General features: G+C 38.9%; 1 non-coding gene across 1 annotated transcript; it reads left to right on the top strand.

The window, feature by feature from the left end:
- The first annotated feature begins 1,470 nt into the window (after positions 1-1,470).
- Positions 1,471-1,543, top strand: Trnak-cuu (transfer RNA lysine (anticodon CUU)). Its single transcript has one exon. It is a non-coding gene; the product is annotated as a tRNA-Lys (tRNA).
- Positions 1,544-14,293: the final 12,750 nt, after the last annotated feature.

The following is a 14,293-nucleotide window of genomic DNA, read 5'->3' as shown; positions in this document are numbered from 1 at the left end:
TACAGGAATATATACGTGCTGAGCAACGAAAAATTCTGTGAACGCAAATTTCTTGTCATTTAAGTATTTTAATTTGGGTTTACGCTTGCAGACTCCTTATGTTTTGCAAAGTCATGTCACTAGGAGATTATGAAATTCAAATGTGCTCACATAAAAGCGCTAGTGATATAGTAATACTGTTTTATGTTCACCTCTTCTCCCAAACCACTCTAATGTTGTATAGTTACATAACTGTTCTCTTGTGAACGTACCAGTGTTTGCAAACGCTCTGCCTTGCTACACACGCTACACCGTAAACTCGCATGAACCAACAAGTGACCAAAGCCCTGAGAGTATAAAGCACCATTCAGGTACACAAAGTTAGTCCATACCTGTCAAGGCTGGAATCATTCCGATTTCTGATGCTTTATTCTGTGTTAAAATCTCCGGCAATAAATTACCACAATCCAGAACAATGGCAATGTTGTGAGATGTTCTCTGTTGTGTTCAGTATTTTTCTCGTAAAAAAATATAGTTGGTCAGTAGTGTTAGAATTCTGCATTGTCCTATCAGAACTACAGTTTGTGTTTGTGACAGCGTAAGAAGTCCCCTTAACACCATTTGTGAAAGCAAGTTTCATCCCTGTATGGAACTATAGGTGTAAGTACTCTGAATCGAAACGCCAAAAAAAAAAAGGCGCTTTTTCCTCTGCCTTTGTATTGTAGTGCATTAAAAATGGGCGCTGTACTACGGCATCGACAGACAAGAAAATACAAGTAGGCAACATCTCTACAGTCGTCGTTGATCCTCGTTTTTTAAATTTATTGAAACGATCCTCATCCCCCAGTTTTACAACACCGCCAATGAAAAAAGAAAAAGCCCACTTCATTTTGCAATTTTAGTATCAATAAATGCCTTAAACTTTGGTTGTTCGATAGAACTAGGACTATATAGCCTACAGCCGTTGATAATCTGGGTTACCGGTACTGTTACAGTACTGTTATATATACATAGGCCTTCTTACACAAATTTGTAAATGCCGATTTCGCCCGTTGACTCGCAACATAGCGCGTTGTTTAAACGGCATTCTTTGTACCTAGCCATGGTTCTAAAACCGTCGCGGAGGTATAAATATCTAAATCTGGCCCATGATCCATATTTTAATGGCCCGGATCGCGACGGACGACCGTACGAATATGTACGTGCGTGAAGAAAAAAAAAAAAATTATAAAAGTGTATATATGAACATAAAATGAAGGAAAAATTCTTTTAGAAAGAAACATAGGACGCATATCCTGTCGGCTTACAGGTAATAAATAACGCAAGTCGTTTATCACTTAAAGAAAATGTGTCCTGCGTTTTGGTTGCTTACCACATAAAAATAACTGAAGAAACTTAAAATTAAATCTCGGATAAAGGTTGACAATATGGCATCTACAGATACTTGTATCTTAACCCATAAGAAGCAAACGTTCCCTACACAGTTTGGTTGCCCGGCTAGCTCAGTCGGTAGAGCACGAGACTCTTAATCTCGGGGTCGTGGGTTCGAGCCCCACGTTGGGCGCGTTTTTTTTTTTTTAGATTTTTTTAAATCTAAAAATTTGCAGTTTATTTGAACATTAAAAAACCTGAATTTAAAAAATTGTGAATAAAATTTTGTTGCGTGGAGTCTTGTTTTCTAAGGCGCTCAACGTGATAATCGAAAAACCGGAATAAAGCGGCCTTTTAGAACAGTTAGAGCTTACAAGAACCAGCAGATTATAATAATTTATTGTTTCACAGTGTTTTCAAATACAGAATGAAAAGGAGCACGCGACAGACAGGCGAATTGTCACGCATACTGGTAGAAAGTGCCATTTTACATCGAAATGGTGTAGGAAAACATGCAGGTGAACGGCTCACGGTGTGGTTTAGTGAGTACTCATCAAAAAGGGTTTTGTTCCAGCATTAACCAAGCTCAAGACGTCTCACTATGCATCCTTAACTAGTAAAAATTCATAATCCGATACTCAGACGCATCCAACGAATAAAACATGCATACAATTGGCATATCGATACATGATGTTAACGTGCAGCGAGGAAACAAGGGAGTGAACTCTAGACACCATGGGCATATTCTCTCTTGCATACTGGCACGGTCTTGCCAGATCTGAAAGTCGGATGAAGTAGCTGCTGGTCAACTATAGTCCACACTGTTCGTTGCATGCATGGGATGGCTTCGGCGTCACAGTGAATTGTAATTCAAGGGGAAGAGAAGGTTGCACGTTGCATCATGCTGTCATGTCATATTTAAGTTCGGATAAGTGTATGTGGTCATTTTGGCAAAGATGCGACAAAGTGCATTTTCATTCAGTTCTGTGCAGTAAAACCACAATGGCAAGCACGAAAACTGTATAGGCCTTTACTTAACACCATATACTCAAGAAGTTTTGACTTATACAAGATGGCGGTTTGTTACACAGGTGCACGTGTAGGTTTACACTGTGTTGCTCGAAATCCGAATACTGGTACATGTATAACATTTATTATGCATTTTGGTAAATGAGCGACGTTCTCATCACAATACTGATCGTTTCTTTCTTTTTCTTTTTTCGCTTTTGTGATATATTTGGTCGAAAAGAGTTTATTGTTAATATTAAAGGCTTGCCTATAGCCTTCATTGGACCCTTGAGCAACCTGGAATAGGGTGTACTACAATGAATATCATACAAAGACTATGTTACCAGCTCTTACGCAAGCTTATATGTAGGCCTGCTGGGTCATCTGCGACATACAGACTTGTTATTTTTTTAAAACAACTTAACTACGTACTCTGTAATATTTCACTTAACGTATCCTTGCTACACTGCTGCCTAAAATTTGAATATTTGACAAGTACAGACGCGGCTTTAGACACCAATAAATAAATAACTAAATAAAGGACGGGTTTATTGGTGGATAAAGCCGTTGGTCACAAGGTTACTTTTTTTAAAAGACTAAAATATTATAAGTTTGCAGTTAGTTCAGTACTTACATGTACGCTTTTCGTTGGAACCACAGTCGATGCATGGTTATCTCCGCAGTGAATGTCAATTATGATATCTAAAATATAATATTTATAGCAAAAGTAACTTTAAAGAAACTGGGTCAACATGATTTTTTGAAAACTCCGGTCAGCGGAATGCAGAATGTATACCGGTACTACACCAATTAAGAAGCGAGATATGTACTCTTTTAGTATATTATTCCGGGAGAATGTACATACATTGCTTATACACCACGTTCTTATAAAACTCGATCCATCTGAGCCAGCGGCTCTATACGAGATTTAACTGAATGTAACAAGTGCGCAAACATGCAGCCACCGACCGCTTATTTATATAAATTAATTGTCACCATATATGCCTGGAATACCCCATAAAGAGTGTATGCGAACGGAGGACATTGGATTATGCAGTCTTCCACCAATATCATGTGCATAGTGTACCTGTTGTGAGGATTAATTCTACTGTTTGGTCATAGAGGGAAATCAGGATCATATGTGATAACATCATATGTTATGTCACATTGGCGCAACGCGTGTGCGTGTGTGATTACGCGCGTGTCAGTACGTGTGTATAGGCCTACTTAGTCCAGCGTGATTGTCCACAGACCCGTTGTATATGCGCTATCCATCTGTGCCCTACTATATACACTTCATCACTTCATCTTATATATATATATACACAGTGTACCGCTCGTAGGTATACGTGCGGAGTTTTGTGAGTACAAATGAACACAAATGGCGATTTCTGTGGACAGTATGATATACAGTGACTTGTATGGATTTTTTTCCCTGGCCTGCACTATGGCTCTAACAGAGAGGCTGGCGGCAAGCAGGCAGGGGATATCAGTCACACACACGTTAAAGCTCTCTCGAATAACCTTAAAACCACCCCCGGGCATGCCAGTGTAGCATATCTCAAAACATTTGATGCGGGCCAAAATTCAGCCGCTAGCAATCCGTATCTATAGAAATGATGGACTCGGGCATTAATTATTTGCACCAGGGACCGGTTTTCAGGAAGATATGATATGGCGCATTGCCCGAGGGGACGGAAAATCGTACCATCTGCGAAGTACCGCCCGCCCAAGCCCTCCGGCTCCTCAATAAATGGCATGGGCTTAAAAAAAATCTCCTTCGCTGAGGGCATAGGGCCTACTGCGTATATAGCAAATTGGCAAAACCAGACATACACTGACTCCAGAGCAACATAAGATAAAATATTTAAAGTTAATTTCGTCTTTGTTACGTACTAATATCAATGGAATACGTCTTAGTGAAGACAGGAACTATAAGCAGGCGTATCGATCATGGCATGCTTCCTTATGATTAATGCTCTGAAACAAATAAAGATGCATGGACTTTGTTAATCGCTGTAGTGTACACAGTATAGAAAAGTTGTGGTTAAGGAAGACTTTTATTGAAAGAAGGGGCGGCACGGCCATGTTTGCAATGGCAGTTTTGGACCTACACTGTACATAGACGTTATTTATTAAGGCCTTTGTAAATTGGTAACTTGGGAAGCTTTATCAAACATGTTGCAATGAAATCGTTGTAAAGTTACTTAAGAACTTTATAAATTGTTAACTTGGGAACCTATATCAAACATGTTGCAATGAAATCGTTATAAAGTCACTTGGGGACTTACATCAAACAAGTTGGGATGGAATAATAGGAACTTGGGAACCTATATCAAACATGTGATGGAATATTAGTAACTTGGGAACAGATCAAACATGTGATGGAATATTAGTAACTTGGGAACAGATCAAATATGTGATGGAATATTAGTAACTTGAGAACCTATATATTGTAATGGAATATTAGTAACTTGGGAACCTATATCAAACATGTTGTGATGGAATATTAGTAACTTACGAGCCTATATTAAACATGTTGTGATGGAATATTAGTAACTTACGAGCCTATATCAAACATGTTGTGATGGAATATTAGTAACTTACGAGCCTATATTAAACATGTTGTGATGGAATATTAATAACTTGGGAACCTATATCAAACATGTTGTGATGGAATATTAGTAACTTGGGAACCTATATCAAACATGTTGTGATGGAATATTAGTAACTTGCGAGCCTATATTAAACATGTTGTGATGGAATATTAGTAACTTGGAAGCCTATATCAAACATGTTGTGATGGAATATTAATAACTTGGGAGCCTATATCAAACATGTTGTGATGGAATATTAGTAACTTACGAGCCTATATCAAACATGTTGTGATGGAATATTAGTAACTTAGGAGCCTATATCAAACATGTTGTGATGAAATATTGGTAACTTAGGAGCCTATATCAAACATATTGTGATGGAATAACTTGTGAACTTATATCAAACATGTTGTGATGGAATACTAGTAACTTGGGAACAGATCAAACATATTGTGATGGAACAAAAGTAACTTGAGAACCTATATCATACACATTCTAATGGAATATTAGTAACTTGGAAATCTATACAAAACATGTAGGGATTGAATAACTACATAGCAGCTTCGGAAAATATATATTAAACATGTTGTGATGTAATAATTATATAGTGACTTGGGAAGCTATATCAAACATGTTGTGATGATTCAAGAATCGTTATATACATGTAATGAATGGACAACCTATACCTATATAGGTACCTATATAATGACCCTACAGTCTCAAATCAATCTGAGACCTTCTATGTTATGTGACATACATTTGTTAATCTGCATTGAACAAGTACACTGCTTAATGCACAATTCATCTCATGAACCTTCATTGGCCCCAGTCGTCTAAGGCGTCACATAAGTCGATCGCGAACAGTAAGGTCGAGGATTCAAAACCGTTACCTGCCGCTAAATCTGTTGCTATGCACGTTTTGTCAGAGGATTTGTTCATGCAATGGTTTCCAGTGAATGGTGACAATTCCCACCGGTTTCCGCTAAGCCTTAATTGTATAATTGCAAAGTTCTTGAGGTCTGATACGGCGCATGTAAATTAATAATGAAATAATTTGACAAGCAACAGCAGGATATAACAAGCGGCATTTGTCACATGTTGACTAATACTGGCCAGATTGGTATACATAAAGAGCCACAGGGAAAGAAATCACTTAAGTAGGGACGAAAAATGAGATTAAATCAATCTAGGACTTTAATAATGTGTAGACATACGCATACATTTAAAATCTTTTTGGACCTCTTTGCATAACTATTTATTTCTTATTATTCTTACAAGTGATTTAGTTCCTGATTTTTCCGATCTCTGTGGTACTGAAGTGGTGCTGTAGGCATCGTCAGTCGAAAAGATTCCGTTTTCAATCAGCAAGCATGTGCTTATATATGGATGCGGCTTGTTTAACCCACGAAACCGAATCGCCGTTCGTATCTCTGTAATTTGTGTCTGTCTCACCGAATCGCCGTTCGTATCTCTGTCATTTGTATCTGTCTCACCGAATCGCCGTTCGTATCTCTGTCATTTGTATCTGTCTCACCGAATCGCCGTTCGTATCTCTGTCATTTGTATCCGTCTCACCGAATCGCCGTTCGTATCTCTGTCATTTGTATCTGCCTCACCGAATCGCCGTTCATGTCCCTGTTCTTTACAACTGTCTCACCGATACATGCAGTTTGTTGAATATTACGCGAATCTGAACCAGTTACCAAGACTGTTGTCTGTCATATCGTGTTTTAGAAATGGCGTTTGAATCATCTATGTATAACGAAGGATATCAGGAAGAGCGACAACAACAACAGAAACATCGGATAGCATTTTTCAGTATCCGAATATTACAACAATATTCCTTTGTGTGTAGATCATGCATATAAGCCAAGGCACCACAATCTTCAAATTAAGATTGGCTATTTGTTTTTATTTCAGTTTCTACCAAAGTATAGATGGACTGGAGTTTATTGACACACCTAGCAATGACTTCAAACAACGGATTCGTAGGCCTAGTCACTTTTGTTATTGGAGTTACTGTAGGTAACATTTTGTGGTTTAAATCCATCACATATGGACCTTAACTCTCTAAACACTGAACATGTATAGGCCTACACAGTTGATTGCCTCTAATGAAGTATAGCCAAATGGAAGTTTAAACCTACTTGGATATCGTATATATTCCCCCCATTGTCAGTTCATGGGGCCGTGGTGATAATATGTGGTCAGTGGCGTTGTTTTGGTGGTGTCTTCCACATGTTTTTCACCTATATACATGGTGTACATATTTGAACACCAAACGTGTTAATGCTAGTCAGTAACTTGCCAAAGCTCACTGAATACTATCATATATGTATATATAGTGAGAAATTTTTTCTTATTTATATATTTGATTAGTGCTTTACGCCGTATTCAAGAATATTTCACTTATACGACGGCGGCCAGCATTATGGTGGGGGGAAACTGGGCAGAGCCAGGGGGAAATCCACGACCATCAGCAGGTTGCTGACAGGCCTTCCCACGTACAGCTGGAGAGGAAGCCAGCATGGGCTGGACTTGAACTCACAGCGACCGCATTGGTGAGAGGCTCCTGGGTGATTGCGCCGCCCTGGCGTGCTAACCCCCTCGGCCAAGGAGGCCCCGAGAATTTTTTAATATGGCGATAAACAACATTTAAATAAACAGATAAATAAAATTAATAAAACATATATTTTTGAATTCTCAAGGACTTTTCCGCTGCCTCGAATATTATCGGGACCTTGCTGACAATGAGCGACCATCGACGGTCGCTGGACAGTTTACAACTAACCTTGCATGAAGTTCAAAATCACATTTCTTCCACAAATATATGACATAATTTATTTTGCTACCTTCAAAGTGAAAATCTTGGCCTCACATTAGGAAAAGTTCGCCATATACTTGCTAAAGGTCAGTAGTTTACTCAGAGAATTTACCTTTTAACCACCCATGCATATGAAACTGACTGCATGCAGCTCTGTAAGTCTAATATTACTGAGTACGATGCCGGATTCTTAGTCACCAATGTTGCTCACAAAAGGGGTACCGATTTTAGAATTTGGGTGCTTGCTAGATTATGTACATACAAATACAATGTATACAGTCTTTTACTTGAATGGTTACTTGAATATAGACGCCCCTCAACAACTAGTATTTCAAAAGGACTGGTATGGTAAGGCGGGGAATCGGCCTCAGTGCAGGAAATTGTTCATCTCAAGAGACGAAACTGATTATTGCAGTGTATGATAGCTGCTGACATACTCGTAAGGGTATTTCTTTTTTCAGTTGTTTTACTTTTCTATTCTTGTTATATGGCAAGAATGAATTGAAGAAATGTATAGGTCATAAGATCGAAAAATTAATAGCCTGCTCCAGACACACTGAAATATCTTTTTAGGCCTTGTAGAATAGGGAAAATCAGTGCATCACAAATGTAGCTTTCTGAAAAATTCTTGAGCCCGCAGTTATGCACCAGTCTATTAAATACATATATAACAAATGTTCAGCCTTATACTTCCGCTACGCACAACATGTTAATGATGGCTAGGGGAACACATGTCCCCTCAACCAGGATTCTCGTATGATTACGTAATACCACAGCTTAACAATTATCCATTCTTTTTCATGGTAACACTTATTTGATGCAAGCCAGCCTATAACTTTCCTTACATAAAAAAGTATGTTGCCAAAGAAAAGAAAACCCCACAAAGATTGGGACTCTTCCACGAGGTTCAACCTGATCTCTATTTTGATTTTGTTAGTTCACTATACTACGAAGGATGAAATCGCTTTTAAAGTTGCCAAAATATGACAAAAACTGATCACATTTTAAAGCTTATTATTTACATATGAAGACCGACATTAACAAAAACGAAACTTTGACAGCACATAGAAATACACACATGAAACTTTGAATCCAGTTACTGCTAAGCATCTCTGTTATGGCTATGTAACTTGTATGGGTTACTCGAGCAAGTTTTATACTTCTTATTTGGAAATTTACAGAATTGTGCTGCGATTTTGAAATTTGCACTTTCTTATCGCAGCTCTCTGTGGCCGATTCTCCGCCTTACAGTACGAACTCCAAAGGTTTCATTTGTATCATGCTGAGAACAAAAAAGACTTCAAACGGAAAATTAGCCTGATCATGTATATAAACCACTGAAAATGAAATTTTATACTATGTTAAGGTAGTAGGGGAGAGTGTCTTGGCCGGGTGGTTGAGGGGCTAACCTTTCAATCGCAATGACACACGAGAAGCGAGATCAAATCTGGCCTTGGTCATGCAGTTTGTGGGTTCCTCCACTTATAACAAACATCGTCGTCATATGCCTGAAAAAATTGTTAAGTACGACGTAAATCCCCAAACATACATATAAGTGAACAATTCTTGTGTAAGGCAATGAACAACAATGTGCAAATAAAAAGATAAATAAAGAAAATATATATTAAGTAATGGAGGCAAAAAATGGCTGTTTGAAGACAACTTGTCTTCCGCCACTATGTCGTGCAAGTGTGAGTACGTCACACATTGGGAAACGGGCCGGTCAAATCCTGATGGTTTACCCTGGGCATTCCAGTTCCCCACACTCATAAAACTCACCGTCATCGTGTAACTGAAAAATTTTGTTGAACAGCAGTGAAATAAACATATTGAAGTATTCTTTGTTTTAAGCATTCGATTTCAGTACCTGAACATTGTTCTGGAAATTCGACAAAGGATGACGAAGGTTATAGCATTGTAGAATAGCCTTAACGATGCAAAAGTTGCGGTACCTTTTGGCTTGGAACTCGATATGAAGGAATGGGCCTAACCCTGTCCGTCCATATATCCCGTGACTATAATGTGACTGTTTGTAGACTTCACATATGCATGATGTCTTCGGCATGGCCGTTCAGTGAGACTGCAGTATGATCACACTATGATTGGCAATGGCAGCAATATAACAGAAATATGTAATCAGCAAGTATAATGGTACTTCGCATGCAGATTTAATTTGCAGCATTGTGCTGTCTTTTGTGGAGTCTTTACCTTTGAGTATCTTCTGCCTACTGGTGGCATTCGAAGATGCATTCGATGCTAGGTAATATTTGTTACATGTATTTGTTAAAGTACAGGTCTGTCGCTATGTTAGGCTTTTGCAGGCAAGTTGAACGGAAATGTGGCTCCAACAGTTTGGGAAGACAACTCTCCGTCCTCTCGTTGTATATCTGTATCGCATCAGATAGTCCTATTTGCCCTCTTTGTCTTCATACAGATTTTTGCCAGTATACAGAGGTCGCTGGCTTGCTATTAAGTTTCAACAATATATTTGCTCATCGTTGGATATCCTCTTCAGCATGCGCACGTTTGACAGTAGTGAAACTGATAAGCACGATCTGCCCGAAGGTCTATCGTTTGAATTCTTGTGAAAGAAAAAATATTCGAAAATCTTCTTTGGTGTTAGTTTTCTTGAAAGATGATATGCAGTAGATTTATATCTTACGTTAGAAGAGAGAAACCCTTTTTTGTTGTGTACAACAAATGAATTCGCATCATGTATAAATCATGCTAGTTATTATACAAACCGATATTTTATAAGACTCTGAGACAATGCCTTCGTGTAAAAAATGTCATATTTCAGCTAGCTTTCCTACAAAATCGAGGTGTTTGGCGTTGTCGTCTGTTCAGTTGTCGTGGCAGCGATTCGAAAATGGCGCTACGTACTTGTTATACATACACAAAGCTGACCGTATACACGGAAAAGGTACTCTCCGTAAATAAATGTACACGTATACTATTTCATTTCTTTGATTGTTCCCAGCTCATGTTGGCTTCCTCTCCGGCCGTACGTGGGAAGGTCTTGCAGCAACCTGCGGGTGGTCGTGGGTTTCTCTGCCCGGTTCCCTCCCACCATAATGTTGATCGCCGTCATTATAAGTGAAATCTTCTTGAGTATACGGCGTTAAACACTAATGAAATAAATAAATAAATAAATAATAAATAAATTATTTGATTGTTCTTTAAAGCATTTACCCGCAATATTTCACTGTATATATTCACCTACCTTTGAGTAGTTATTGACGAGTTTCATTTCCTACATGCCATATACAGACTTCCAACCATATATATACTGGTGGAAGACAAGTGGTTTTCAAACGAATCTATTAGGATTTTATTAGGATTACAAGCGACCGACTACTGCATGGGTTTATCTTTGATAAAATGATAAAAATTCCAGCGTAGTATATAACTGTTAATACGGCACTGCTATGTTCCTACTTATATTCAGGTATACAAGTCAACAGTTGATATTATCAGCGTACGGCTTGTGTTTATATTGTGGAACCAGCATAGTGATGCTGGGATACGATTTAGGTTGAATCATATACAGCACTTGGGGCTAAGCAATTTACCGAACTATTCTGCCCTTAAAAATACTGACTGCATATACTGCCGGAAGCCATGGAGGAGTGCTGTAGTGTATATTTGAAGGGAAGCTACTCCCTGGCCCGCATCTGTTTCCCCCGGGGCGGGTCATTACGGGCGGGTCTCCACCTGCCTTAACCGTAGCCTTGCAGCGTGAAGGGCGACTGGCTTCCTTCACCCCCGGGCCAGACACCCAGGGGACAAAACGTGGGAATTAGACTCCATTCGTGACAGAAAATCATTCCTAGTCTTAAGGCTGGGCAGAATAGGCATCTACTGGGCCTGGCACAAAACCTGGAATATCACATGGGCATTACAATAAATACGTTGTATTATATTATATATCTTACTTGCCGAGAAGTCCTTGTATATGCTTGGCCATCTACATTATATATCTTACTTGCCGAGAAGTCCTTGTAAATGCTTGGCCGTTTACATTATATACCTTACTTGTAGGCCTGACCCCGCGATCACAAAGCCATCTTAGACTTAAGTCAAAATTTAAAATCGCTTTGAAATTGTTATTTTTTACGAAACAAAGTTAAAATACTGCTTGCAGACGTAAATTCTGAACAAGTTATTAAACAGCAAATTTCAGCTAAAATGACATATCAATGACAGAGCCCTGGGATCACGACCCGATCTTAAACTTAAGTCAAAATATCAATCATTAAACTTAGAATGTTTTTTATTTAGCTAATTATTTTAGCTGAAATTTGTTTTACAATAACTTACCCAGAATTTACACTGTCAAGCAGTATATTGACCTTGTTACGTAAGAATTAACAAGTTTACAGTGATTTGAAATTTATGTCTTAATTCAAAGATCGCGTCCTGATCCCGGGACCTGCACACCTTGCCATAATTTTTTTGCAATGCAGCTGGGTGTAATACCCTGGTGTAATACCCTGGTGTAATAACCTGTAGAAAGCCTGCCAAATCCTGACGAGCCACCTAATCCCGAAAGCGCTTGAGTAAGCCCTTAAACTTTGCATCATATCAGCACAACATTCATTCTGTTATTTCTGTTCTTTTAATGACCCGAAGTTGAGTGAGTGAGTGAGTGAGTGCTTCGGGTATAACGTCATACTTGATCAGAAGTTGAATGCTCTTACGGACACGTATATACTGTATATGTAGTCTTTGTGATGTCATAGAACATAGTATACTGTTCTCATCATCGGCATCTACGTGGTATTCTATATAACCCATCGTATTTAGCGACTTACATAATTGTTCATATGACACGTGAGTCGAGATGACAATGCACGTGTTGCTTAGCTCTGTGAGCGCGGCAGCCCTGCGGTGAGACACACCTGTAGGAGAACACCGCCGTATAAACTAACCACAATCAGAGCGTCATCTAAGTCACGAGGCATGACTGTGTACAACGACTAACCCTCCGGCCAAAAGGACAATTTAACAAATTGCAATCAAGTGGTCTATAGTGACGTTATAACTATATGCTGGATGAACAATAGGGTATTTCTGATGCCAGCTGCATGTACGAAGACCATTTAGGAAATCTTTAGAATTTCGCTGAGTAATTATTTCATATTAATACAAACGTGTCGTAGTAAAGCTCTAGTATGTTCTCTGTAAAGTGTGATAACATGCGAATTCTTTGTCCTTTATAATGATATAAATTGTGAATTGTGATAACAGTGAGGCAGTATGTCGACTGGCATGGTGGACTGTAACAGCAAATGGAAGTATTTCCACTGGTGTGGTGAATTGTGACAGCAGTTAGACTGTATGTTCACTGGTATATCCACTGGTATGACGCATTGTGACGGCAGTGAGACAGTATATCCACTGGTATGACGCATTGTGACGGCAATGAGACATATCCACTGGTATAGTGAATTTTGACAGCAGTTAGACTGTATGTTCACTGGTATATCCACTGGTATGACGCATTTTGACGGCAGTGAGACAATATATCCACTGGTATGACGCACTGTGGCGGCAGTGAGACAGTATATCCACTGGTATGACGTATTGTGACGGCAATGAGACATATCCACTGGTATAGTGAATTTTGACAGTGGTTAGTAGTCCATTGGTATGGTAAATTGTGACAACAGTTAGACAGTATGTCCATTGGTATGGTGAATTGTGAAAGCAGTTAGATAGTATGTCCACTGGTATGGTGAACTGTGATAGCAGTTAGACAGTATATTTACTGGCATGGCGAATTGTGACAGCAGTTAGACAGTATATTTACTGGCATGGTGAATTGTGAACTGTGATAGCAGTCTAAACAGTATATTTACTGGCATGGTGAATTGTGACAGCAGTTAGACAGTATATTTACTGGCATGGTGAATTGTGACAGAAATTAGACACTATGTCCACTTTCCTTATGGCGTGCAGTCAGTTATTACTGTTGTATTACACTTATTGTAAAGTTTGATAACATGTATACAGTAAGTCTACTATTGTGGTGAATGGTACGTTGATAGTTATTCAATAGTTTGATAATAGTTCGGCAGTGTGTCTACTTCGTTGACTACATTATGCGGAAGACTACACACATTTGTCAGGATTCGTCTATTTGGTCAGATTTCTGCAATGTGACGTGATTTACCAGAAAATTTACGAAAACCTGAAGCAACGTGATGAAAGTTTGTGCTATAATACAAATAATAGTCTTTCTATCAAATCGTACTTTAGATACCTAATCTGGAGTTTTACATTTACCCACAGAAATAAGTTTGTCATGACTGTTAGGCAACAAGGTACGAATTCAAATCAGGCCTTAAACAGGGAGTCCATGGATTTCCCAGCTCTTATTGTTCGTGGGTCCTTATTGACAGTTAGGGGGTTGTACATTAATACGACTGGATATATCAGTCACGACAAACTTCAGATTCCAGCGCTCTAATCTGTATATTAGATGCACATCCAGAATCCAGAAGCTGCTGGT

This window comes from Liolophura sinensis, chromosome 9 (assembly GCF_032854445.1).
Source record: "Liolophura sinensis isolate JHLJ2023 chromosome 9, CUHK_Ljap_v2, whole genome shotgun sequence".
Lineage (NCBI taxonomy): Eukaryota > Metazoa > Mollusca > Polyplacophora > Chitonida > Chitonidae > Liolophura > Liolophura sinensis.
Note: the sequence above shows the minus strand (reverse complement) of the source record. Positions and strands in the feature narration are given on the sequence as shown.